This window comes from Oryctolagus cuniculus, chromosome 15 (assembly GCF_051225735.1).
Source record: "Oryctolagus cuniculus isolate XC-2025 breed Fujian yellow rabbit chromosome 15, ASM5122573v1, whole genome shotgun sequence".
In the NCBI taxonomy this organism is placed as follows: domain Eukaryota; kingdom Metazoa; phylum Chordata; class Mammalia; order Lagomorpha; family Leporidae; genus Oryctolagus; species Oryctolagus cuniculus.
In genome coordinates, this window is record NC_142881.1 from 81,505,432 (window position 1) to 81,531,562 (window position 26,131).

General features: G+C 41.8%; 1 long non-coding RNA gene across 9 annotated transcripts in view; it reads left to right on the forward strand.

The window, feature by feature from the left end:
* Positions 1–22,292, forward strand: part of LOC127485537 (uncharacterized) — a 67,871-nt gene extending 45,579 nt beyond the window's left edge. For 8 of the 9 annotated variants that reach the window (XR_016221105.1, XR_016221107.1, XR_016221104.1 and 5 more), the window contains 2 exons: positions 18,440–18,653; positions 20,464–22,292. This is a non-coding gene — a long non-coding RNA (uncharacterized LOC127485537). Of the gene's footprint in view, positions 1–18,217; positions 18,654–20,463 lie in introns of those variants that run through there. The other variant, XR_016221100.1, reaches the window with a different exon arrangement.
* The last annotated feature ends 3,839 nt before the right edge of the window (positions 22,293–26,131 follow it).

Consider the following 26,131-nt stretch of genomic DNA (forward strand, 5'->3'; position numbering starts at 1 on the left):
GGTCAACTTTTCAAGGTCGTGTAGCTTTTTGATTACAGAGCTGGCATCAACGGTGAGGTGTGCTGTTAGCATCTCCCCAGTGTTTGTGTTAGGATGTTAGGTTGTTACACACTTATCTCGCTGAGCAGTGTTTCTGAAACTGTAGTTTTTTTAAGAAAAGATTTATTATTTATTTGAAGGGCAGAGTGATAGGATATTAAAGAGAAAGAGAGAGGGAGAGAGAGAGATAAAGACATGTCTTCCATCTGCTGATTCACTCCCCAAATCGCCACAACACCCAAGGCTGGGCCAGGCTAAAACTAGGAGCCTGGAACTCCATCTGTGTCTCCCACATGGATGAAAGGGGCTCAAGGACTTGGGCCATTCTCCACTGCCACCCCAGGCACATTAGCAGGGAGCTAGAGTGGAAGCAGAGCAGCAGTGTTCTAACCGGCACTCTAATATAGGATGCAGGTGTCAAAGGCTTAACCCTCTGTGCCTTACCGCCACCTCCATTGTTTCTCAGACTTCAATGTGTGCAGATTCACCTGTGAAGCTTGTTAAATGCAGATTCATGCAGTAGGTCTGGGGTGAGGCCCATGAACTTGCATTTCAGTAGCTCCTGGGTGATACTGATGCCATGGACCCAGGCTTGACACTTCATATACTTTAGCTTTTAGGACATCACTTGGAGGTGCAACCCTTGTCTCATCAGTGTCCATTTTGAGATTAAAGACCACTTTCAATAGAAGGTTTGTGTCACTGCCTCATCTTGGTAGCTCTGAACATGCTGCAAGCTAGTGCTTTGAGTGAGCAGGTGAGCTGACCATGTGAAGGCAGAGAGCAATCCCTGAGCCAGGTCCTGAAGAACCTCAGAGAAGCCACATCATAGGGCCTCTAAATGCCTTTTTCTGAGAGCTGGGGAAAGCGTTGGCTGCAGAGGAAAGTCCACTCGGCGTGAGAGATGCACCAGGGGAGAGAGACCTACGCCTTGTTCCAAAGGATGCATGCTTTCCCCTCGGGTTATCAAAGCATTGCACTTCCTTTACAGATCATGTGCAAGGTATATAAAATAACGGAAGAGCTTCTCAACTCACCAAACGTTCAGAATCTAGCAAGAACCACTATTTACAACTTTTAGGTATCTCCAATGAGTTTTTAAGTGAGATGAAGACATCAACTGGGAGATAAAACAGTTGAGATCTCTCTGTGCTTTTAGATTCATGTCCTGGGATTTGTTTAAAATTCCATCAGCAACATCTTCCTGTGTTGTTAAAGATTCTTTGTAAACGTCATTTTTGATGGGGCCATAGTTTTTCAATCAATTATCCCCATTGTAATTTCTTTAACTAATCCCACATTGCTGTCCTTTCTAGTTACTTTCTGAGGTTTCACTGTTAAGATCAATGTTGAAATACATCTCTGTTGATGAGTTTTGTGATTTCCTTTCAGTAAGTCCTCAGCAGTGAAGTTAGGGGAGCAGTGGTTCCAGACATGTTTGAGAATTACTCACTGCTGCCAACTTGCCTTCCAGAACAGCTCTTCTCTGGAAAGGACATTTATGGGCATCTTCTCCAACATGTGGTCCTGGGTCCTGAGGCAGAACACATGCTCTGGGCCTTCCTCCTCAGGGAACTTCAAAGGGTGTCAGTTTACAGTTCCTGGCATCAGCCCCCTGGTTATTGCAGGCACTGAGGAGTGACCCAGTGATTGCCAGCTCTCTCTCTCTCTCTCTCTCTCTCTCTCTCTCTCTCACACACACACACACACACACACACACACACTCACACAAGTAAGGTGTGTTCCCTGTGTCGTGTTGTACTGACTTGAGTTTCTTGCTCATGTCTGAAGCAATTCTAGTCCCACATTATGTACCAGGATTTCACAAGATTATAATGGAGCTCGACAATTCTGATCACCTGTTGGTGTCTTAGCCATTGTAGCATAGGAATGCAACACATTACTCGTGTGTGTGTGTGATGATGCCAGTATAGCTAAACCTACTGCACTGCCAGTTGTACAGCACAATTGTGTACATTATATACAATTTTTAACATTCTATTTGAGAGAGGGGGAGCTATCTCCTCCTTTCTTTCATTCCTCAAATGTGTGCAACATCAAGGCTGGGCCGAGCCAAAGGAAAGAGCTGGGAACTCAGTCTGGCTCTCCCATGTAGGTGGCAGGGACCCAACCAGTTGAGCCATCACCCGTTGCTTCTAAGGGTGCACATTTAAAAGAAGCTGGAATCAGGAGTAGAGATGGGACTTGAACCCAGACACTGTGATATGGGATGTGGGCATTCCCAGGGACATCCTCTTTTAAAGACTTGCTTTTATTCTCCAAGAGCATTTTTCAAATGATTCATTGCATTATACAGGCACTGCTTATTCCCCCTCCCTCCATCTTTTCCTTCCTTGGCTTACATTTTTACTTAGTTATTTATTCTTTTTATTTCTTCTGATTTTTAAGTTTTTTAATACACAGAAAATAGATTTCATGTGTTTCCTAGGTACAATTATAAGAAATGAAACGCAGTTTCAAGTGACATCTGATATGCTGTGCTAACCACCTGTCCCTACAGTGCATAATACTGATAATGAAAATTTGCGACCATGTTACTGATTTATGTACTATGTCATACACTGTTTTAGAGTGTACTCCTTTGACTTGCAAAGGAATCTTTAAAATAGCATGCTGTGTTGGGCTTGTTGCAGCTTCATACATCTTGTAGTTACCACGTCTCTTTACTGCATCAAAAGATCACTTTATGTGGTTGGCCTATCCCATCCACGTTCATGTGATTACCCTCTGTGATGACAGCAAAATGAAGAAATGCCTGATAATGCATTGCTCAGCGTATATCCCCATCATTAAGCAACACATGATTGTACTATATTCTGATGGAGATTGCCTTTGTCCTGTGTTTCTGTACAGAGCCCCAGTGACCATGCAAGGGGCAGATCTGTGATGCATTATTAATTAGGCCTATTCCCCTAAGCAGTGGTGGGAGTGGACTGTTGAGAAAGGGAGGAGGGCAGTATGTGGCAGAGCTGGTTAAGCCTCTGCCTGTAGTGCTGGCATCCCAGATGCGTGTTGGTCTGAGTTCCACATGCTCCACTTCTGATCCAGCTCCCTGCTAACACACCTAGAAAAGCAACAGAGGATGGCCCAAGTGCTTGGGCTGCTGTCCCCCACGTGGAAGATCTGGATGGGGTTACAGGCTCCTGGCTTCGACCTGGCCCAGCACCAGCTGTTGTGGTCATTTGGGGAGTGAGCTAGCAGGTGAAAAGTCACTCTCTCTCTCCCTCCCTCTCCTGTTTCCGCTCCCTCTCCTTCTCTCTCTGTAACTCTGTCTTTAGAATAAATAAACTACTGACTTTCCAATGAATAAGATCCAAGTTGAGGATCCTACATCAATGAATATGTTTTCCATAAAACCAAGCATAGTGGAAGTTCTTGGGTTTTGGCTTCTAGATGACAGACACATCGGAGTTTCTAGATTGCATTTTATTTCACCTATAACCTGTTCTCAGAGACTGATTCAGCTCTAGCTCAGAAGGCTCGTGATGTGCTCCTCTGCTGCGTCCTACCATTGTTCCCTGCTTCCTTCCAGAGTCAGGGCAGTCCTTCCCCAGGGGCAGGCTCACCTCTGGCGTTTGGCTGTTTGCTGTTCTATTGCCTGGGATGCTTCTTCTCCCCATACAGACAGAGTCCTTCAAAATGTTCTTGGAGCAGTGGAGTGCAAGAAAAGTTAATGTTGGTGCATAGAGTTTTTGGAGCCCATGCATAATTTTACCATAAATAGGCACTTGCTCTGAAATTGTTGAATATTCCTTGTACTTGCACTTGAATGGCTCCTTTTCCCATTGTCATCAACTCTCTGCTCAAATACTTCTCTGTGAGAGAACCTTTCCCAGGTGATTACTTTAAAATAATGTCCAGTCTCTCTTGCACTGCTTTATTTTTCCTATTGTTCCTACATTCTGACGTGGTGGGTATTTATTTGCTTATTAACCATGCCCTAGTCTGTGTGGTTCGCAGCTGTAACTCTAGCACCTGGATGAACTGGCATGTAGCAGATTCCCAGAAGACATATATGGAATTGGAGAATTTTAATGTGAATTTGTTTTATTTTTAGTTTCTTTGTTATGAAAGACTACTCGTATGCATGCATCCAAATTCATTATCAATTTAGAACACATTTTAGTAGGATCTATTATATGCATAGAACTGTTCCTTTTTTCCAAAGCTGCTTTGCCTATTTTGCCTATTTAGGTTCTTTGCATTTCTGTATGATTTTACAACAAACTGGCCATGTTTTCCAGAAAAAAGAAAAAAAAGTTCTGCTAGATTTGGTTAGGGATTGTTTGAATCCTTTGATCATTTTTGGTAAAATGGCATCTGGACAATATTGAGTCTCCCAATCCATAAACATGGAGTGGCTCTTAGTTTATTCATGTCTTTCTTAGGTTCCTTTGGTCATGTTTTTAGTTTTCCATGTCAGCCCTCCAACTTCTGTGGATTCTGCAGTTGTGACTTGAATCAATTAAGGCCTGAAAATATTTGCCAAAACAAAATTGCACTGTATTGAACATGTCCAGTGTTTTTCCTTTATATTATTCCCTAAACAGCATGGTCCAAGAACTGTTTACATAGCATTTACATCGTATTGGGTAATATAAGATCTAGAAGTGACAAAGTATACAAGAGGACGTGCATACGTTGTATGCAAAGACTATGCCCTTGTACTGAAGGACTTCAGCAGCCACGGTTTTAGTATTCTCGGGAAGTCCTGGAAACAATGCCCCACAGTTACTAAAGGATGTCTGTATAGGAATGTATTTATTTTTCTCATATATTTTTTTCAGTGCTGTCGTGAACAGAACCGTTTTCTTAATTTCACACTTGGATTATTCATTGTTCACATATGTAGTTAACCTTGATTTTTATATACTGATTTGGAACTCAGAGACCTTGCTGATCTCTATTTTTAGTTCTGGTCACTTTGTGTTTCTTAAAACATTCCATATATGAGATTGTACATGCAAATAAAGACAGCCTTACATCTGTTTTCCACTGTGAATAGAGCTTATTTCAGTGTGATAGTACTGGATATAATTTCTAGAACAATGTAGAATGAGAGTGGCAAGAGCTGAAATCTATGCATTGCTGTGGATCCTAGGGAGACCACATTCAGTCTCCCATCCTTGAGTATGATATGGGGAGTAGGGTTTCCATAGAAGCCACTTGTCATGTTGAAGACATTGGAAACTATTTTTAACTGCATGACAGTGAAAGCATACATAGAGATTAGTGGGATACTAAGCCTAATATTTAACATAATTGATCTGTCATTGCTCATACCACCACTCTACCATCACAAAGGTTTCAACTTAGTGATACCCAGTGTTTCTGCCACTGGCATTTTGGATGGGTATTCTTTGTTTGTGACTGTCCTGTGCTTTGTAGGGAGTTTAGCACCACCCTGGTATTCTAAAGACTAAATGTTGATGGTGCACACCTATTAAAGTTGTGGTAGTTGTTCTAGCTGGGATCCAGTGCCAGTGGATTTTCTTAGTTACCTTTTCCTCTGAAAATGTGCGTATTTTATAGTTACTCTTAAAGTGGTAGGATTCTGTATTGATATTTTTCTCTCATAAATTTAAAAATGTGTTGACACTGTCTTCTGAACTCCATCGTGGTCATCAAATCAGTATTCTCCATATGTACTGTGTTATTTTTCTCTGAATGTCTTTAAAATTTTCCCTTTTTTTGTTTCAGCATGTTAGCTGGTATTCCTAGGAGTCTGTGTGTGTGTGTGTGTGTGTGTGTGTGTGTGAGAGAGAGAGAGAGAGAGAGAGAGAGAGAGAAGGGAGAGAGAGGGGGAGAGTTTAAATTGTATTGGTTTAAATGTGCTTATTAATTCTGTAAATGCATGATGTCATTCCCCACAGAAGTGGAATGAAGTCTCCATCTGAAAACAAAAACAAAACTAGTGCATGTATGAAGTCTGATAATGCCAAACACACACCAGTGGAGTTTGAATTTATTACTCATCTAATGCAACTCTCTGGAGAGAGTAGGGCAGGTTTCCCAAGCAGATATGAAATGACGTGAAAGAGCAAGGCAAGGGATTGGCTTGGGTATTTTACTGTGTGGAGGGATTAAGGCCAGGATGAATGATCCTGCATGGATTGAACACTCCCTGGTGCAAAAAGAGAGCACACGTGGACTTTCCTGTTTGCTCGTCCAGATGTAGGACACAGAAGAAAGATGACTTAAAAATAGGTATCAATCACACATCACAGATGGAATTAAACAATTCATTAGATGTCAGTAAAACTTGAAACATTTAGAAAACTTCATCTCCAACATTTTTTTTTATTCTGAACTTCCCCTCCCTGTTCTCTCTCTTCTCTCTCTCCTGTGTGTGTGTGTGTACACTTCTGCCTCCACCTCTCCCTCCTGTAAATCTCCCCCCATCCCTGATATTTGATAGCTGCAATTACCCTGTCTTCAGGGTCACTTAGTCCTCCTCATCTCTATTCTGATGTAAACACACAGTGTGTCCCTAATGGTAGATACTGCATTTTTATTGTAGAATGCCCTCTCAGATTCTTTGTGTAGTTTCCATTTTCTGATTACATTTCATAACTTTTACTTGTATGAGCACATTTTCCTTTATCTATGAAATATAACTATCATAGCTAATTGGGTACCTTTGTTTACTAATTTCAGTATCGAAATCATCTTGGGATCTGAAAGTTTCAGCTGATTGTTTTGTCTCTTGAGAATAGGTCACTGTTCACTGGTCTTTGTTGCATTTTGTTTTCACGGTATCCTGTACTAATATGGAGATGCTGGATTTTAGATTTTCCCCTGAGGAATATTAACTAGGTTGTACCTCAGTTGATAACTGTGTTTCTTTGTTTGTTGACTCCAATAAGAGTTCAGTTCCTTTCTTTCTTCTTTTTTTGTTTGAGAGGTAGAGTTACAGACAGTGAGAGAGACAGAGAGAAAGGTCTTCCTTCCGTTGTTTCACCCCCAAAATGGCCGCAACGGCCAGTGCTGCGCCAATCCGAAGCCAGGATCCAGGTGCTTTTTCCTGGTCTCCCATGTGGGTGCAAGGACTCAAGCACTTGGACCATCCTCCACTGACCTCCCGGGCCACAGCAGAGAGCTGGACTGAAAGAAGAGCAACCGGACTAGAACCCGGCACCCCCGGCATATGGGATGCTGGCACTGCAGGCCGAGGATTAACCAAGTGAGCCACGGTGCCAGCCCCAACAGTTCAGTTTCTAAAACTTTCTATCGGTATGGCTTTGAGTCTGTTCTCTACCTCTGGGGTTGAGAGTTTGGTTCATGCAACATTTAAACTGCTTCTTTTTAGCTTTTTGTTTGAAAAAGTGCTCCCTCTTCTGGCTTTCTTTTTGGTGGAGGGAGAGGGTAGGTTTTCCTAATCAAGTCGTAGTGGCTGTGGTTACTCCAATCTGTCCTGGGCTTTGTAGGACAGAAACATCCTCTTAACTGTTAAGAGTTTTAGCTGCCCACACAACTTTGCCCTTCCCTCTGGTTGTATTATTTTGTTTCCCAAATTTTGAAGTCCCTTCCAGATACGGCGCATTTCTCTTCATTCTCCGGTGCCTTTGTGTGATTTTGTTTCTGTGTTTTTCCCATTAAGCTTCAAGGAAGGCAGACTTGTTATCTGCAGGCTGCGTGACTCCAGCAGTAGCTTATATGGCCATCACAGAATCAGTAAAATTACCTCTTGCCACCATTTTTGTTATATGGTCAGTGTTTTTCTCAAAGATTTTAAGGAATTCTTCATGTGTTTTGGATATGTCTGTTTGTTCACTAGAGGAGGGTGCTTTGAAAAGTTCATGGAAAATGGCGTTAAAAATTAAATATAGCACCTAAGAGAGCCACATCCCGTGTCAGAGTGCCTGGGCTTGAGTCCTGGCTCCTGATTCCAGCTTCCCGCTGAGGCAGATCCTAGGAGGCAGCAGGCGACAGTTGAAGCAGTTGGGTCCCTGCCACACACACGTGAGATCTGGGTTGAATTCCTGGCTCCCAGCTTGGGCATGATGGGAGCTCACTATGTGTGCGTCTCTCTTCTCTCTCTCTCTCTGCCACGCAAATGATTTTTTTTTTTTTAAAGGCAAGTTATTTTCACACAAATGGTTTATGGAAAATGAATTATATAAAAAACGAGGCATGGATTTCAAAATAAATTTATCTTTTAATTCCAAAATACATTTCAAAACCGAAATATATTTATCTTTTAATTCCATTTTCTATAAACTTTTTGTGGTTACTGTGTTTGTTGTGTGATATTTCCTTACACTCTGAGGCTTCTACCTATTACTCTTTACTCTGTCCAAAGCTTATTGATTTATGTTGTGTCTTAAAAATACTTTTGCTTCTTTCATGTCTTGAAGATGTTTCCCTGTTTTCTAGTTGTTATAATATTAATAACAGGCCTTTTGAGGCTTAGTTGGCATATGAGAAAATGTCCCTGTTGATAGGGCAGCATTTGACCAGGTTCGACATGTGTGCACCTGTGAAACCAACTACCCCAGTCACGGTCTTGAACATGTCAGCACCTCCGGGGGCTTCCTGAGTTCCTCGTTAACCTTCCCAGACACACTCAACTACTTACACCATCTGTCACCATTTATCTCTAGCACTGATCTATTTTCTGTCACTGTTAGCTTATGCATTTAGCATTTGTTACATGTCCTGTAAATGGAATAATACAGTAGGTGGAGATTTTCTGGAGGGTAGGGATGTTTTGGGCTCCATCCCTGCAGCATAATTATTTTGGATTTATCTAAGCTTTATAACTGTTTCGGTAATTCATTTTATTGCATGTATTTTCTTACATGGTATTCCATTACATGGATATCTATATACTTCTTATCTTTTAGCTTATGAGTGGACATTTGGATTGTTCCTATTTTCTGGCTATTTCAAGCCAAGCTTCTATGAATGCTTTCATTAATAAAGCATATGTTTCCAATACTGTTAGGGGAAGATTTGGCCTAGTGGATCAGATACCTATATGCCATGTCAGAATGACTGGGTCCTGAATCCAGTTTCCTACTAACGCACACTCTGGGTGGGAGCAAGTTGTGGCTCATGTAATGCTAGATCATGTGGCAAATGTATATGAATATGTAACTTTTTAAGAAACTGCCAATGTTTCTTCCACTTATTTTGGACTTTAGTTTCTCTTCTTTTTTAAAAGCATGTATTTATTTGTTTATTTTTATTTATTTTGAAATCAGTTACAGAGAGAGAGGTAGAGACAGAGAGAGAGAGATCTTCCATTTGCTGGTTCACTCCCCAGATGGCTACAATGGCCCACATTGGGCCAGGCAGAAGCCAGGAGCCAGGAGCCTCATCTGGATCTCTCATATGGGTGGCAAGAGCCCAAACACTTGGTCCATCTTCCACTGCTTTTCCCAGGCCATAAACAGGGAGCTGGATTGGAAGTGGATCAGCTAGGTCATATATGCTCATATAGGATGCTGGCATTGCCAGTGGTGGCTTTACTCACTCTACCACAACCCCAGCCCCTTCTTATTCTAGTTTCCAAAAGTAGAAATTGAAGTCATTGGTTTGAGCTCTTTCAAAGATTTATTTATTTATTTATTTATTTTTGAAAGAGTTACACAGAGAGAGAAGGAGAGACAGAGAGAGAGAGAGGTCTTCCATCTGCTGGTTCACTCCCCAATTGGCTGCAATGGCTGTGGCTGTGCTGATCTGAAGTCAGGAGCCAGGAGCTTCTACAGGTCTCCCATGTGGGTGTAGGGACCCAAGGCCTTGGGCTGTCTTCCACTGCTTTCCCAGGCCATTAGCAGAGAGCTGGATTGGAATTGGAACAGCCGGGACTCGAACCGGTGCTCATATGGGATGCTGGCACTGCAGGCGGCAGCTTTACCTGCTACGCCACAATGCCAGCCCCTCTTTCTTCATTTCTAATGTAAATGTTTAGTGCTACAATTTTCCCTGTAAGCACTGTAAGCATTGGCAATATCCTATCCTTTCTTTTTTTTTTTTTTTAAAGATTTATCTGGAAGAGTTACAGAAAGAGAGAGAGAGAGAGAAAGAAAGAGATCTTCCATCCACTGGTTCACTCCCCAGATGGCTGCAACAGCCAGGGCTAGGTCAAGCTGAAGCCAGGAGCCAGAAGCTTCATCTGGGTCTCCCACAGGTTGCAGGGGCCTAGCTTGAACTTTAACTGGCACCTATATGGGATGCTGGCACTGCAGGCAGAGGCCTGACCCACTATACCATGACAGTAGCTCCTGCAATGCCCCATACATTCTGACTTATCAAATTCTCATCTCATTAAGTTTGGAGTGATCTCTAATTTCCCTTTGAATTTCCATTCCACCCATTCACTACTTAGAGGGAAATTAGACCTTCATTTTCAGCTATGTGGGGATTTTATTTTTTATTATTGTTTTCAAATATAATTTTGTTGTGTTCAGAGAACACATTTTGCATGACTTTGGTCATTTTAATTGTCTTAAGACTAGTTTTGTGGCCAAGATTGTGTCCCATCTTGGTAAAGGTTCCATGTGCCTGGAAACAAATCACGCATTGCTGTTGTGGGCTGGAGTGTCAGACGGATGCACCTAGGACAGACTCTTGGTGTGGCTGCCCTGGTCTTCCACACTCAGTTTCTTCCAGCTGTTTCATCCATTGTCAACAGAAGGGTACGGAGGCTCTGACTACACTTGTGGATTTGTCTGTCTTTACATTTACATTGGCTTTTGTGCTTCACATCTTTTGGATCACTTTTATTAGGTGTGTAAGTATTTAGCTTTATATATATATATACACACACACACATATATATATATATACTCATATATATACATATATATATATACTTATATATACTTGATGAATTGACCCCTGAAACATATTGAAGTTTATTTATCTCTGATAAAATTCTTTTCTGTGAAATCTACCCAATATTAATATAGCTGGCTTCCTTTTATTTCTTCTATTTAGCATGGCATATTTTTTTGACCCTTTACTTTTGACCTATTTGGGTCAGTATTTTTAAAGTTCTTTTGTAGTCAGCTTATATGTTGATCTTGCTTTTTCCAATCTTGTATGTGCTGCTTTCTGTTTGTGTGGGAAAGCTGCAGGTTTAGACCATTAATATCAAATGTGTTTATTGATATGTTTCAGTGTAAATTTGCCATACCATTCATTTTCAAATGTCCCATCTGATTTTTCCCCTACTCTGTTTCCTCTTTCTCCTTGTTTTGGATAAAAGGCACATTTATTATTATTATTTATTTATTTGATAGAGTTAGGCAGTGAGAGAGAGAGACAGAGGGAAAGGTCTTCCTTCCGTTGGTTTACCCCTCAAATGGCCGCTACGGCCAGAGCTATGCCGATCCGAAGCCAGGAGCCAGGTGCTTCTTCCTGGTCTCCCATGCGGGTGCAGGAGCCCAAGCACTTGCTCCATCCTCCACTGCCCTCCTTGGCCACAGCAGAGAGCTGGACTGGAAGAGGAGCAACCAGGACTAGAACCTGGTGCCCGTAGGGTATGCCGGCACCACAGGCATGCACGTTAGCCAACTGCTAGAATCAGAAGCAGCCAGGCTTGTAAGTGCTGCACCAAATGCCTGCCCCTTCTTCTCTTCTTCTGTCACTATGTACACACAAGCCAGCCTAAAATAGTACCTTTGCAGTCTGGCCCTTATTGTGTATTCTCCAAAGTGGCTTCCCCAGTTAAGAGGAAAATAAGTTGAGCATCTCTGTTAAATAATCATATTTTCTGTTGATTTTTTGTGGTCTTCAATGTGCTTTAAAATCTCTAGGAAACGAATATAAAAGTGCACTAGTTTTCCTCAGTCTTTTGATCATGGGTTTCTTCAATCTGGTACCTTCTTCAGAGAATAAGGTTCCTTGCTGGAAGAACTTTTCTACAACCATACAAAGATGGGGTTTAGGACCTGGATGGACTCAAAAGCGGAGACAGAGAAAGGCCACTGAATTTGTCTGCATGCGTTTTGGAAATGTTAACTGTAGGATTAATCACAAGTCAAGCAAAAAGCATACACATGCAATAAAGTATACAAGACAGTATGTAAATACATGTACACCATTTAAGCCGTAAGTCACACGACGTCCCACAGTAGTACAAAACAAAATTGTTTTAATGAGACTCGTGTCTCATGTGTGGCATGTGTGATGGATTACAAAGGGAATGGCTATTGGAAGATTTAGGAGGAAAAAGAGTCACTCTGTTTTGCGCGACACCCAAATGCCATGACAGATGTAACAAACCATTGCAAGGCTGACTTTTTATTTTTAAATTGGTGAGACTTAGGATTCATGTTTGCAGCAGCCCAACTAGATGCAGCTGGGTAAAAGTTTTGACAAATGGAATTTAGCCCAACTGGGAAGTTACTAGAAAGGAACTCAGAGTGAGGGAAGGATTTCTGTAATCTTCAAATACTGAAGCCAGGAGGTTTGACGAACGGTTGGAGATAATGCAACACAGGAAGACAAAACAGGCCATCCACCTAGGGGCCTTTTTTTTTTTCCAGGATAGAATACTATTAGATTCTGTATTGGTTTTTTTCTTTAATTCATTTTGAAATCATTTCAGACTTAACAGAAGAGCTGCAAATGTTCTCTCTGCATAACTTTCACTTCCCTTCTCCTAATGCTGCTATTTCATCCACCTGTGGTGCCCTGATCCAAACCATTAAGTCAGTGTGGGCCCAGTATTCGTAACTCAGCCACAGCCTTCACTCGGGTCCCAGCAGTGTTCCCACTGAGGTCCTGCTGCTTTTTCTCTCTCTCATGTTGGTTCTCCCAGTTTTTGTTTGTGTGCGGTTTGGACCTCTGTTAGGTGCACATACCTTTAGGGTTCATACGTCTTCTTAGAGAATTAAGGTTTTTTTATACCTTTAACTAATGTTCATCTCTGTCCTTGATAATATCCCTTGATTTTAAATAAGCTTTCCTTGAATCCCCGTATATACTCTAGCTTGCTTTTGGTTCCTGTTGCCATGGTGCATATTTTTTCATCCTTTTACTTCTAACTTTTTTTGTGTGGCAACTTAAACTAGACTTTGTACAGATAGCAGTACTTGGGTTTTTCCTTATATTCAACTTCACAATCTCTTCTTTTAAGTAACTCACATATCCTAATCACCGTCAATGTGATTACCGGTGTGGTTGGCTTCATATCTATTCTCCTGCTGCTGTTTTAGCCATTTGTTCTTTTTCCTTTTTCCTCTTTTTTGAACTTCTCTTGGGTTGTTTGAGGATTTCATGTCCTCTGTTGACTTACTACTTATACCACTTAAGGTATATTGAGAGTTACTCAAATATTTAAAATGTATATTTTTAATGCATCTAAGTCTACCTTAAAATAACATATCCACTGCACTCTAGAGCAGGGGTCTTAGGTATTCCCAATACCCCACCACCCGTTGTGGTATTGTTTTCATATATTTTACTTTTTTACATACTACAAACACATTTATGGCCAGCATCATGGCTCGCTAGGCTAATCCTCCGCCTGCGGCGCCAGCACACTGGGTTCTAGTCCCAGTCGGGGCACCGGATTCTGTCCCCATCGCTCCTCTTCCTGTCCAGCTCTCTGCTGTGGCCCAGGAGTGCAGAGGAGGATGGCCCAAGTGCTTGGGCCATTGTGGGGGGGAGGTAAACCAACGGAAAAGGAAGACCTTTCTCTCTGTCTCTCTCACTGTCCACTCTGCCTGTCAAAAAAAAAAAAACACATTTACATTAATACTGCTTCTACCTTTGAATGTCAGATATCTTTGATGTTTTAAAATTAATTAGAATGATTAAATAAAAGTAAAGTAAAAATATACATAAATTAAGATGACAGTAAGTAAAAGTAAAGCAATTAAAGTTAAGTGAATTAAAGTTTTAAATTGAAAATAAGTAGAAAATATTTTACAGATATTCATTCCATGTCCAATGATTTTTCATTTTTTCTATCCCTGAATTTCCCAGTGATATTTCCTTTTGTCTCAAAAACTTCTGTGAATATCTTTTGTTGATTAGACCTGTTAACAATGCTTTGTCTTGGGTTTATTAGTGTGGAATCCTTTTTGTTTTCGTCAGTTGAAAATGTTTTCTTAGTTTCTCTATGCTAAGATTTGTGGTGTACAGAAGCCACCAACATGGTGAGGAAGCAGGGTAATCTTGACCCCAAAGTGTCTGTGTCCTTGGTGGACGTCCATTTAACCCCACTTCTAATCCCAGGCACTTAGTGTTCCATCCTCTGTCTCAGTGACTCTATCTTTCTGAGATCACTAGAGAGACTCATACGTGATTCAGTCTTGTGTCTGATTTAGTCCACTCAGCATAGTATCTTGAGATTAATACATGTTGGATATCAGTGGCTTGTTCCTTTTACTTGTTGAATAGCCTTCTGTTGTATCAGATGTACCCTAACTTCTTTTTAATCCATGGAAGAGCATTTGCATTATTTAGGAGTTATAAATAGAACTACTACAACTGTCCATGAACTGATTTTTTTTGTACAAACATGGGTTTGTGTTTTTCTAGAACACATGTTCTCAAAGAAAGGGATAATCCCAAGGTGGAAAATTGGTTTTAGGAGGCAAAAAATATCATACTCCTCCTATATATAAAGTGCCTTGTATAGGTACATAAACTGATGCACAGTCCATCTGTAGTATTAAATTTCATGGGGGAATAATCACCAAAGCTCTGTAAAGAGACACATGAATGTTGTTTTTAAAAAATGTTTAGAAACTATCATAGAGTTGGTACCTAGAAGGGGAGCTGTGGGAACAAACTGTGTGTGTTTATCCTTGTAAATACTGTCCAACTCTTTTCAAAGGGCCGGTAACATTTTGCATTCACCTGCTCATCAGCAATGTGTGATACTGGCAGTTGCTCCACATCCTTGTTAGCTCTTGCCATCGCCAGTAATTTTTTTTTCCTAAAGACTTTTTTAAATTTACTATTCAGAGATAATGCTGAATTTATTGTGTATTCTTATAAGTATATTCTTATATAACATTAATATAAATTATAGAGATTTTTAAAAAGATGGGATCACGTTATCCTGCGTGTTTCCAGATTCTTCTTTTTCTTATTTCAAGATAGAACAGTAGACATCTTTTTTAAAGACATTTTTATACGTCTATATTGTTTTATTTTGCATTTACCTAATGGCTAATATCAGTGAACATGTTTTGTGTATTTATTTAGCATCTTTATATCATCTTTATTGGAGTGTCTGGTCAAGTCTTTTGTGCACTCTAAAAATATTTTTCAGAGCAAATTTATGTTTACAGAAATATCATACGGAAGGTACAAGGTTCCCATTTACTGCCCTTCCTTCCCTCCAGTTCCCCTGTGATTAACATTTTGCATTTGTGTAGAACGTGTGTTACAACAGTGGGTAGATGTCAACACATTTTTATGACCGAAAGCCCATAGTTTAAATTAGAGTTTTCCCTTTGTATAGTTTTGAGTTATGACAAATACATAACGTATGGTAAGCACTGCTGCTATAGCACACAGCATCTCACTGCCTTAGCCATGCCCTGTGGAGCCCCCTCACCCCACCCTGAAACCATGGGAAAGACTGATCTTTACAATAGCAGTCTTTTCATTAATGGAGCAACAGTAAGGCTAACAGATAATGTCCCAGCATAAATAATGGAAAAGAGGATAATGCAGAATCATCAGTTGAAAGTGTAGAGAGAAAATAAAAACCAGTTAATTTGGAATTCTAGGAGGGTGGAGTAAGGTGGTGGCTGAATAAGATGCTTGAGCAAGAATCTCCTTGCAGAGACAGCAATTTGGACAGCTATTCATGTACCCAGGCCCCTCCAAAGAGCTTGGAAAGCCAGGCCGGTGCCTATGGATGGAGTCTGTTGGCTTGCCCTGATATCAGGTGAAGACCCGTGTTCCAGTGGGATGCAGTCATTTCTGGATTGTCATGGCTCTGGCCATTGTGGTAATTGGGGGGTGAAACAACAGATGGAAGACCTCTCTTTTTCTCTCTTCTCTCTGCCTCTCCTTCTCTCTGTATAACTCTGCCTTTTTGTTGTTGTTGTTGTTGTTGTTGTTTTGGACAAGTAGAGTGGACAGTGAGAGAGAGAGAGAGACACAGAGAAAGGTCTTCCTTTGCCGTTGGCTCACCCTCCAATGGCCGCTGCAGCCGGCGCACCACGCTGATCCGAAGCCAGGAGCCAGTTGCTTCTCCTGGTCTCCCATGAGGATGCAGGGCCCAAAGACTTGGGCCATCCTCGACTGCACTCCTGGGCCACAGCAGAGAGCTGGACTAGAAGAGGGGCAATGCGCCCCGACCAGGACTAGAACCCGGTGTGCCGGCACCGTAGGCAGAGGATTAGCCAAGTGAGCCGTGGCACCGGCCTCCTCCTCTGTGTTAAATAATAGTTCAACCAATAGTATTAAGTAGAAAAAGAAACTAGTAAAAAAAATAATAAACGGTTTCTCAACAGTCAAGACAAGGGCTGTTCAAGTCACTGCTTCTCATAGTGTAAATGTAACTTCTTCAGGTTTTCTTTTAGGTGGTCTGTTGTCACAGATCAGGGGGAACATGTGATTTTTGTCCCTTAGGTACTGGCTTATTTCACTAAGTATGATGTTTTCTAGATTAATCCATTTTGTTGCAAATGACTGGATTTTATCTTTTTTTATTGATGTGTAGTATTTCATAGAGTCCATATCCCATGATTTCTTTAACCAGTATTCATTGATGGGCATTTAGGTTGATTCCGTGTCTTAGCTATTGTGAATTGAGCTGCAAAATACATGGAGATGCAGATAGCTCTTTTATTTGCTGATTTCATTTCCCTTGGATCAATTCCAAGGAGTAGCATGGCTGGGTCGTATGGTAGGACTACGTTCAGGGTTCTGAGGTACCTCCAGACTGTCTTCCATAGTGGCTTTATCAGTTTGCATTCCCACCAACAGTGTATTAGGGTACCTTTTTCCCCACATCCTCTCCAGCATTTGTTGTTTGTTGATTTCTGTATGAAAGCCATTTTAACTGGGGTGAGGTGAAACCTCATTGTGGTTTTGATTTGCATTTCCCTGACGGCTAGTGATCCTGAACGTTTTTTCATGTGTCTGTTGGCCATTTGGATATCCTCTTTTGAAAAACATCTGTTTAAGTCCTTGGCCTGTCTCTTTAACTGGGTTGTTTAGTTGTTGTGGAGTTTCTTGATCTCTTTGTAGATTCTGGTTATCAATCCTTTATCAGTTGTATAGTTTGCAAATAATTTTTCCCACTCTGTCAATCGCCTCTTCATTTTCCTGGCTGTTTCTTTTGCCGTACAGAAACTTCTCGATTTGAAGTAATCCCATTTGTTAATTTTGGCTTTGACTGCCTGTACCTCTGGGGTCTTTTCCAAGAACTCTTTGCCTATGCCCATGTTTTGCAGGGTTTCTCCAGTGTTCTCTAATAATTTGATGGTGTCAGGTCATAGATTTAGATCTTTAATCCATGTTGAGTGGATTTTTGTGTAAGGTGTAAGGTAGGGGTTTTGCTTCATACCTCTGCATGTGGAAATCCAGTTTTTTTAAAATATTTTTTTTATTTAATGAATATAAATTTCCAAAGTACGGCTTATGGATTACAATGGCTTCCCCCCCATAACGTCCCTCCCACCCGCAACCCTCCCCTTTCCCATTCCCTCTCCCCTTCCATTCACATGAGGATTCATTTTCAATTCTCTTTATATACAGAAGATTAGTTTAGCATATATTAAGTAAAGATTTCAACAGTTTGCTCCCACACAGAAACATAAAGTGAAAAATAATAGATGATTTTTTAAATGATGATGAAATCAGATCAGACCTATTGTCATGTTTAATCCCAGTGAGAGTCAAGTTGGGAATTTCTAATTTCTTTTTTTTTTTTTAACAGAAGATCAGTTTAGTATACATTAAGTAAAGATTTCAACAGTTTGCACCCCCATAGAAACACAGAGTGAAATATACTGTTTGAGTACTCGTTATAGCATTAAGTCTCAATGTACAGCACATTAAGGAAAGAGATCCTACATGAGGAGTAAGTGCACAGTGACTCCTGTTGTTGACTTTACCAATTGACACTCCCGTTTATGGCATCAGTAATCTCCCTATGCACCAGTCATGAGTTTCCAAGGCTATGGAAGCCCCTTGAGTTGGGACGGTTACGGCTCGTGTGAAGCCAGGGCTGCGGCGGCGACTGCTCCTGCTGCCGCTCCCGGCCTGAGCCCGCCGCTGGGCTGGAAGGAGCGGCTGTGGGCTGGGCTGGCGGGGACTGGGGCCTCGCTGTGGTTCGTGGCGGGGTTGGGGCTGCTTTACGCTCTGAGGGTCCCGCTGAGGCTGTGCGAGAACTTGGCAGCGGTGACAGTATTTTTAAATTCATTGACACCCAAATTCTATGTGGCACTTACAGGGACATCTTCTTTGATATCAGGAGTAATATTTATATTTGAGTGGTGGTACTTCCATAAGCATGGCACGTCTTTTATCGAGCAAGTGTCTGTAAGCCATTTGAGACCACTAATGGGAGGAACAGAGAGCAGCATTTCGGAAATCCAGTTTTCCCAGCACCATTTGTTGAAGAGACTGTCCTTGCTCCAGGGATTGATTTAGCTTCTTGATCAAATGTAAGTTGGTTATAGATGTTTGGATTGATTTCTGGTGTTTCTGTTTTGTTCCATTGGTCTGTGTATCTGTCTTTGTACTTTGTATCAGGCTGTTTTGATTATAACTACTCCAGTATGTCTTGAAATCTGGTATTGTGATACCCCAGCTTTATCTATTTGAGGTCTCCTGTGCTGCCATATGAATTTCAGCATCTTTTTTTTATTTGACAGATAGAGTTAGACAGTGAGAGAGAGAGACAGAGAGAAAGGTCTTCCTTCTGTCGGTTCACTCCCCAGATGGTCGCTACAGCCGGAGCTACGCCAATCCGAAGCCAGGAGCCAAGTGCTTCCTCCTGGTCTCCGATATTGGTGCAGGGGGCCAAGCACTTGGGCCATCTTTCACTGCCTTCCTGGGCCACAACAGAGAGCTGGACTGGAAGAGGAGCAACCAGGACTAGAACCCGGCGCCCAAATGGGATGCCGGCGCTGCAGGTGGAGGATTAATCAAGTGAGCCATAGGGCTGGCCCCTCAGCACCATTTTTTCTAGATCTGAGAAGAATATATTTGGTATTTTGATTGGTTTTGCATTGAATCTGTAAATTGTTTTTGGAAGAATGGACATTTTGATGATATTGATTCTGCCAATCCATGAACATGGAAGATTTTTCCCTTTTTTTTTTTTTTTTGGATCTTCTTCTATTTCTTTCTTTAATGTTTTGTAATTCTCATCATAGAGATCTTTGACATCCTTGGTTAAATTTATTTGAAGATATTTGATTTTTTTTGTAGCTATTATGAATGGGACTGATCCTAGAAGATCTTTCTCAGCTGTGGCATTGTCTCACACACCATTAACACATGGTTATGCAAGGGCAGATTGCATGTTTTAAATTAATTTTCTCTCACAATAACTCAAAAGACTGGAGGGCCCAGTGCTGTGGCATAGTGGGTGAAACTGCCACCTGCAGTGCCGGCATCTCATATATCCTCAGTCGAAGTGAACCCAGGTTAGGCACACACCGCCCAGAAGCATAACACCGCTTCTCGGTTCCTTCTTTTACTTTTGGTTCACCTGACAAATTCACATAAGGGACTGATCATCCCAGAATTCAGAACCAAGTCATCTTTCCTCACTTGAGAGAGGTGACTCTCCAGAGACACCGTGTGGGCATACAGCCTTGACCTAATGAATCAAGGAGGTCCCCCATAAGCAGAGGACATACCAACGATCTGATACACCACTGTCTGTTCGTCTAACGTAGGGAACCCCCTGCATAGTGCCATCAGCATCTGAGGTGCTAGGAATTTGTTTAGTTATGGCAGAAGTGCTGTGAGTGTCTTTCCTTTGGCTAGAATTGGCATGGCACACCAGTCTTAAGTGCTCAAACATGGGAAAGATACCCCCCTCTCAGAAGCCCACACAGATTACCAAACATAATGAATCGGAGACTGATAAGAGCCTGTCACTCCAGGCCTCTGCCTCACAGGCAACAGTTGACTTAGGGAGAGAGAGCCCTGACAGTGAAAATGGCATGACAGCAGACAATGCAGCAATGCCTAGTCAGCCACCCCCCAAATACCTGTGGGATGAACTTAGACGACCTCAAGATGATAACCCACATGAGCTCATCCCATCCGTACCCAGTGAGGATTCCCACGTTTGTGGCAGTCCCCAGGCACCCCAGGCCCTCAGGGCAGCCACTAAACCGCATCCCACCCGCATGTTTGCCGTTAATGTAGGAGCGGGTGCAGAATTCAGGCCCTGGATTCCAGTGCCTGTAGAAAGGCTTCTGCTAACCAAGGGCTGAGGATATGCTTGTGTCTTTCCAGAGAATGCGGGACAGCCCATTTGGGTAGCAGCCAGAAACATCAAGCCTGCAACTGACAGTCAACCAGAACCAGCTGAACAAGACTGAGAATCCGCTTTATTAGTGGACACACCTGTACCAATTGTCAAGCTGCTGCCCTATCATCCTACCCTGAGGGACTGCCCATAGCCACATCCACTACTGCTTTATATCCCACTTAGCTCTGGTCAGTCATTCAAACAGCCAATAGCCTGTGTGCAGTCATGCTATTCCTGATTACCATTGTTCCTTATTCTTACCCCCTTTTGAGCAAGCACTCCTGTGGTCTCCTGTTTTGAGCGCTGGTTAGTCAATGACGGGTAAGATCCCCTGGGGGACAACCTAAGACAGGCACAGCTGCATACGGAGACCACATGGAAACGGGGTCAACAATGGTATGGCCAAGAATCATGCCTCCCATTGCTCAAAAATAAACGAAACGGGGGAAATGTGGTGGAATGAGAAGGCCATGCCAAGATGGCCACTGGCGAGCGAGCATCAGTTACGCAGGAATGGCTTTGAAACCCACCTGGCAAAGGAGCCTGCCTGGCAACAGGCAGTGATTGGTTAGGGCATAAACCACCCCTTGACTGGATTGATTGGCTGTGTTGGCTATATAAGCTGCTGCACCAACTGAAGTAAACGAGTGTGCAAGCTGCTCTCCTCTGGCCTGCTTTCGCCCGACTCCCAGGGTCTATGTGGTGACTCCGTGCCTCTTGCCCCCACCACACTTCTCCTCTCAGAATGAATCCACCTCAACATGCATGCACACACCCATGTACACGTCATGTTCCTCCTCTGTGCATCTCTTAAGAAATGGCTCAGCTTGAGCAAAGTTGACAGGAGTGGAAGGTGGAGCTCAGCACCACCAAAGGTAGCAGCCAAGGACAATGCCTCATTTTATAGAGATTCTTTCTGGTGTTTTTTTTTTTTTTTTCTTCCCCTCATGGACCCTTTTGAAAGTCTGGTGAATTTCATGGAGCTCTTCTCACAGTAAATTTTTATTTTTTTAAAAAAATTTATTTGTTCAAAAGACAGAGAACCTATTGTTTCACTGAACAAATATCCACAAAACCAGTGCTGGGCTAGACTGAAGCCAGGAGCTAGGAACCCAACCCAGATCTCCCACATGGGTGTCAGGGACCCAAGTCCTTGAGCTACCACTACTGCCTCCCAGGGTCTGAAATGGCAGGAAGCTGGAATTGCACATGGAGCCAGGAGCCAAACCCGCACACTTCAAGATGGAATGTAGGCATTCCAAGTACCTTCTTAAACAGTGTGCCAAACACCTGCCCCTCACCGTATTTTGTTTTACATGTCTGAAATGAAATATACAGAACTACAAAAGAAAGCAGTTATACTAAAGAAGTTATCAAAATGTGCCCTACAATGAAAGGTATCCTTGTTATTCTGTGATGTTTGACAAATACATTCAGCCCATCGACTAACACTATAGACAAGATGTAAGAAACGGTTCTATCAATGCAAGAACTTCCCCAGTCTCTTTGTGGTCAATCCTTCCCTCAACTTCCAATCGTGGTGATCACTGGTCTATCTTTTCTCCTATGAATTTTTTTCTGTTCTACAATGTCATCTTTTTGGTCAGTTTTCTTCTACTCTGTGTGTTGCACTTAAGATTCATCCAGGTTGTCTCATATAGCATCAGTAGTTCAATCCTTTTTGTTTCTGTGTGGTATTCCAGTATATCAATGTGCCAGAATCTGCTTGTCCGTTCATTCCCTGAAGGGCAGTTCCGTTACTTCCAGGCTTTTTGGTGATTAAGAATAAAGACCCTATAAGTATTCATATACAGATTTTTTTGTGTGTGAACACGAGTTTTCATTTCTCTTGGGTAAATAAGGATTGCTGCATCTATTTGCTTGAAAACTCCAAGTTTTAGCATATACTTGAAAATGCACAACTATTTCTTTTAAATTCATAACAAACGCCATATTCAAAGGTGAAAGTACTTTCTTCCCAGGAGATTTTTCCATGTGTTTCGATCAGTGAGAGGAATGTTTTGTTCACTAGCAAAGTCACTGTTCATAATAATTTCATTAGCACTTTAAAAAGTGTCTTGGCTGTCAATGTAGATGACACATATTCTTTTGGCTTACTTGACTCACCTGATGGACATTGTCCTACTACGGGAATGGAGTGACAGTCTTGCTGCAGATGAAGTCTTGGTGTGCTCTTGTTGGTCACTCTGCCAATACCAAGTAGGAGCCTGTGGTCTGATGCAGACGGAGGGGCTGACCACTCTGTCTTACAGGCTTTTCCTTGGAACAGGGGCAAGGGTGGAGGTGGCAGACTCCAGACTTCTTTAGAGAACTTGTGTTAATTCTGCTGTCACCAGTTAACCATATGAGCTATGAGCTGAGCAAGCCTTTTGTCTCTGTGGGCATCCGTTTTAGAGCTCACCCTAAGGCAAGATGAATAAAGTGCTCAAGGCGCAGAAGTACAGAAGGCACTCACCTTGGGGCTGGCCCTGCACCTTCATAATACTGTGAGCACCGGTTCCTTAAGTGCTGCACCCCAGGGCTTCACTTGCCCAAGTTCAGGTTGTAGTCATCTATATAGTAAGGAGGTAGGTTCCATAATCCTAGCATTAACTTTTTATGACCCAAACTAATGCTTAGGACAACACACAACCAAAATAAGATTTAAATGTATTCAGTTGATTTTGGATAAGAGCCATGCTTGATAATGGAGACCAAAAATACATTTTTCTTTTAACAGAAGGGCATACTGCCTTTTCCCTCCACTTCAGAAAGGCTATGTGAATGTTCTCCAGCCACCCTGTAACCTCAGTTCTACCCATGGTCCTCAGCTCACTGGTTACAGTACTTTTCTGTGGTGCATAACCCAGATCATTCCTTCTCTTGCCCTACGATGATAGATTCCCACGTGCAGTCTAAGAATTCTCAAAATGTCTGTATTTGTGGGTTGATGTGGGTCAGAGATATTAAGAAGTACACTAGCTACATACACCCTTAGGAGTGATACTTGTTTTATTCTGAATTTGAAATAATGAGGAAAGATGGTATTAAAATATTTGTAAAAAGCTAATTTGTGAGATTATGGTAGATTGCTTTTTTATTTGGCCATTCAATAACAAGATCAAGTCTTTAAGCTATAAAATTGTAATTACTGTAGTGTGTACCTTCAGGAGAGAGTCTAGAAGTAGAATTGCTGGGTCCGAGGGTAAATGGGCCTATGTAATTTTCTAGGTATCGCCAAAGTCCCCCTCCAAAGAGAATGAGCCCTTTGCTTTCTGCTGGTGCTGTAGGAGAGTGCCTACACCACACAGATTCGTACCAGGCTATATTGGGCAACTAGGAGGATTTTTTTTTTTTTTGCCATTTTGGTGGTTGAAAATAATATCTCATTATAATTTTAATTTACATTTCCCTCACTGTATAAACAAGCTTGAGCATCTTTTCATATGATTACAAGTCATTTTCATTTCTTTTTCTGTGAATTCTGTTTATTTCTTTAGCCTCTGTTTCTGCAAAGTTGATGGCTTTTTTCTTTTCTATATTTGAATCTCTATTTTAAGAAAATTCAGATTTGTTTGCCTTATTAGTATGACTCTTTATTTTCCATATGGAATGTGCCCTTTAACTTACATGTAGTATTTGTTTCTTATCACACATCTTTTAAAAATATAAAAATGTATCTATCTTTATTCCTTATTTGCTGCTTCTGGATTTTGAGTAACATAGTAAGATTTCCCAACTCGCAGATTATGATGGATTTATCCATGTATTCTTCTGGTAGGTGCATGATTTCATTTAAAATTTGAGATACATTTGAAAACCTGATAATTACAAAGAACGATCCAATGTTATCATTCTCCAGCTGGACCAAAGCTGCTAATTTAAATTTTAATCTTTTCTCTGTATTTTGGAAATTATTCCTGTATCATATACTTGATTTCCATGTGCAATTGTTTCTACTTACATATTTCCTATTGTTTCACTGGCCTGCCAGTACCTCACTGTTTTAATCATAGAAGTTTTAGGACACGTTTTACTGTCTGATTAGGCTGGAATTCACTCATTGCTCCTTTTTCCATGTTTATAAATTTGGAGAGAGGGAGAGGGAAAGAGAGAGGAGAAAAAGAGGAAGAAAGAGAGAGAGAGAGAATCTCCCATTTTGCTGGTTCACTCCTGAAATGTCCCAGATATCAGGAAGTGACCCAGCCAAAGCCAGTAGGCAGGAATTCAGTTCAAGGCTCTCACGTAGGTGGCAGTGAACCAAACTCTTGAGCCGTTACCTGCTGCCTTCCATGGTGTGCATCAAGAGTGGAGCTGTGACTGCATCACAGACACGCGTATGTGGGATGAGGGCATGCAGTGACTTACCAGCTGGGCCAAATGCCTGTCCCACATGATTCCTTCGGAAGAAGAATAAAATGGGAAGCATCAGTCTGCTTGGTTTTAGAATTTGTTATATAGCCACGGAAATCAAGACAGCATGGAATAGTATTGGCAAAGGGAGGCACACAGATGAAGGGAACAGAGTAGAGATCCAAGAAATAGCTCCTCACAAATACGGCTAACTGATTTTTGACAAAGGAGAAACAATAATTCAGGGCAGAAGGACATCCTTTTAACAAATGGTGCTGGAACAATTGGACAGACATAGGCAAAAAAAAAAAAAAAAAAAAAAATCTTAACCTAAACTCACATCCTATCTACAAATTAAATCAAGTGGATCACAAATTTAAATAGAAAACATAAAAAGTCTTCTAAAGGAAAACATAGGAGAAACTCTTCAGGACACATGGCAAGAAAAAAACATCCTATACACCCCAAAAGCATGACTGTAAAGGGAAATAGTGTTAAAATGGGCTTCATTAGAATGAAACATTTGTCTGCAATTGGCCCTGTTAAAAGATTAGAAAGACAGACTACATACTCCGAGAAATAATCTGCAAAGCTGAGATCTCACAAAGGACTCATGCTTAGACTACAGATGCTGTTTGGGTTATGATGTTACCTCTGGATAAACCCATACATCATAAGTTGAAAATACCATGTTGAAAATGCATTTAATCTATTTACCCTACAGAACAGCCTAGCTCATCCTTGCCTGTCTTAAACATGCTCCAAACACCTATGTGAGCTGTCAGTTGAACAAAAACACAAGTCCTGGCCGGTGCCGCGGCTCAATAGGCTAATCCTCCACCTGCGGTGTGGGCACACCGGGTTCTAGTCCTGGTCAGGGTGCTGGATTCTGTCCCAGTTGCCCCTCTTCCAGGCCAGCTCTCTGCTATGGCCCTGGAGTGCAGGGGAGGATGGCCCAGGTCCTTGGGCCCTGCACCTGCATAGGAGACCAGGAAGGCCGCCTGGCTCCTGGCTTCAGGTCAGCGCGATGCGCTGGCTGCATCGCACCGACCGCGGCGGCCATTGGAGGGTGAACCAACGGCAAAGGCGGCCATTGGAGGGTGAACCAACGGCAAAGGGAGGACCTTTCTCTCTGTCTCTCTCACTGTCCACTCTGCCTGTCCAAAAAAAAAAAAAAAAAAAAAAAAAAAAAAAAAAAAACACAAGTCCTGTTTTACCATACAGTGTTGAGTATCTCATGTAACAGACACAGATGGACATTTTATAGACATGATGGGATGGGAAAACACAACATGGGGG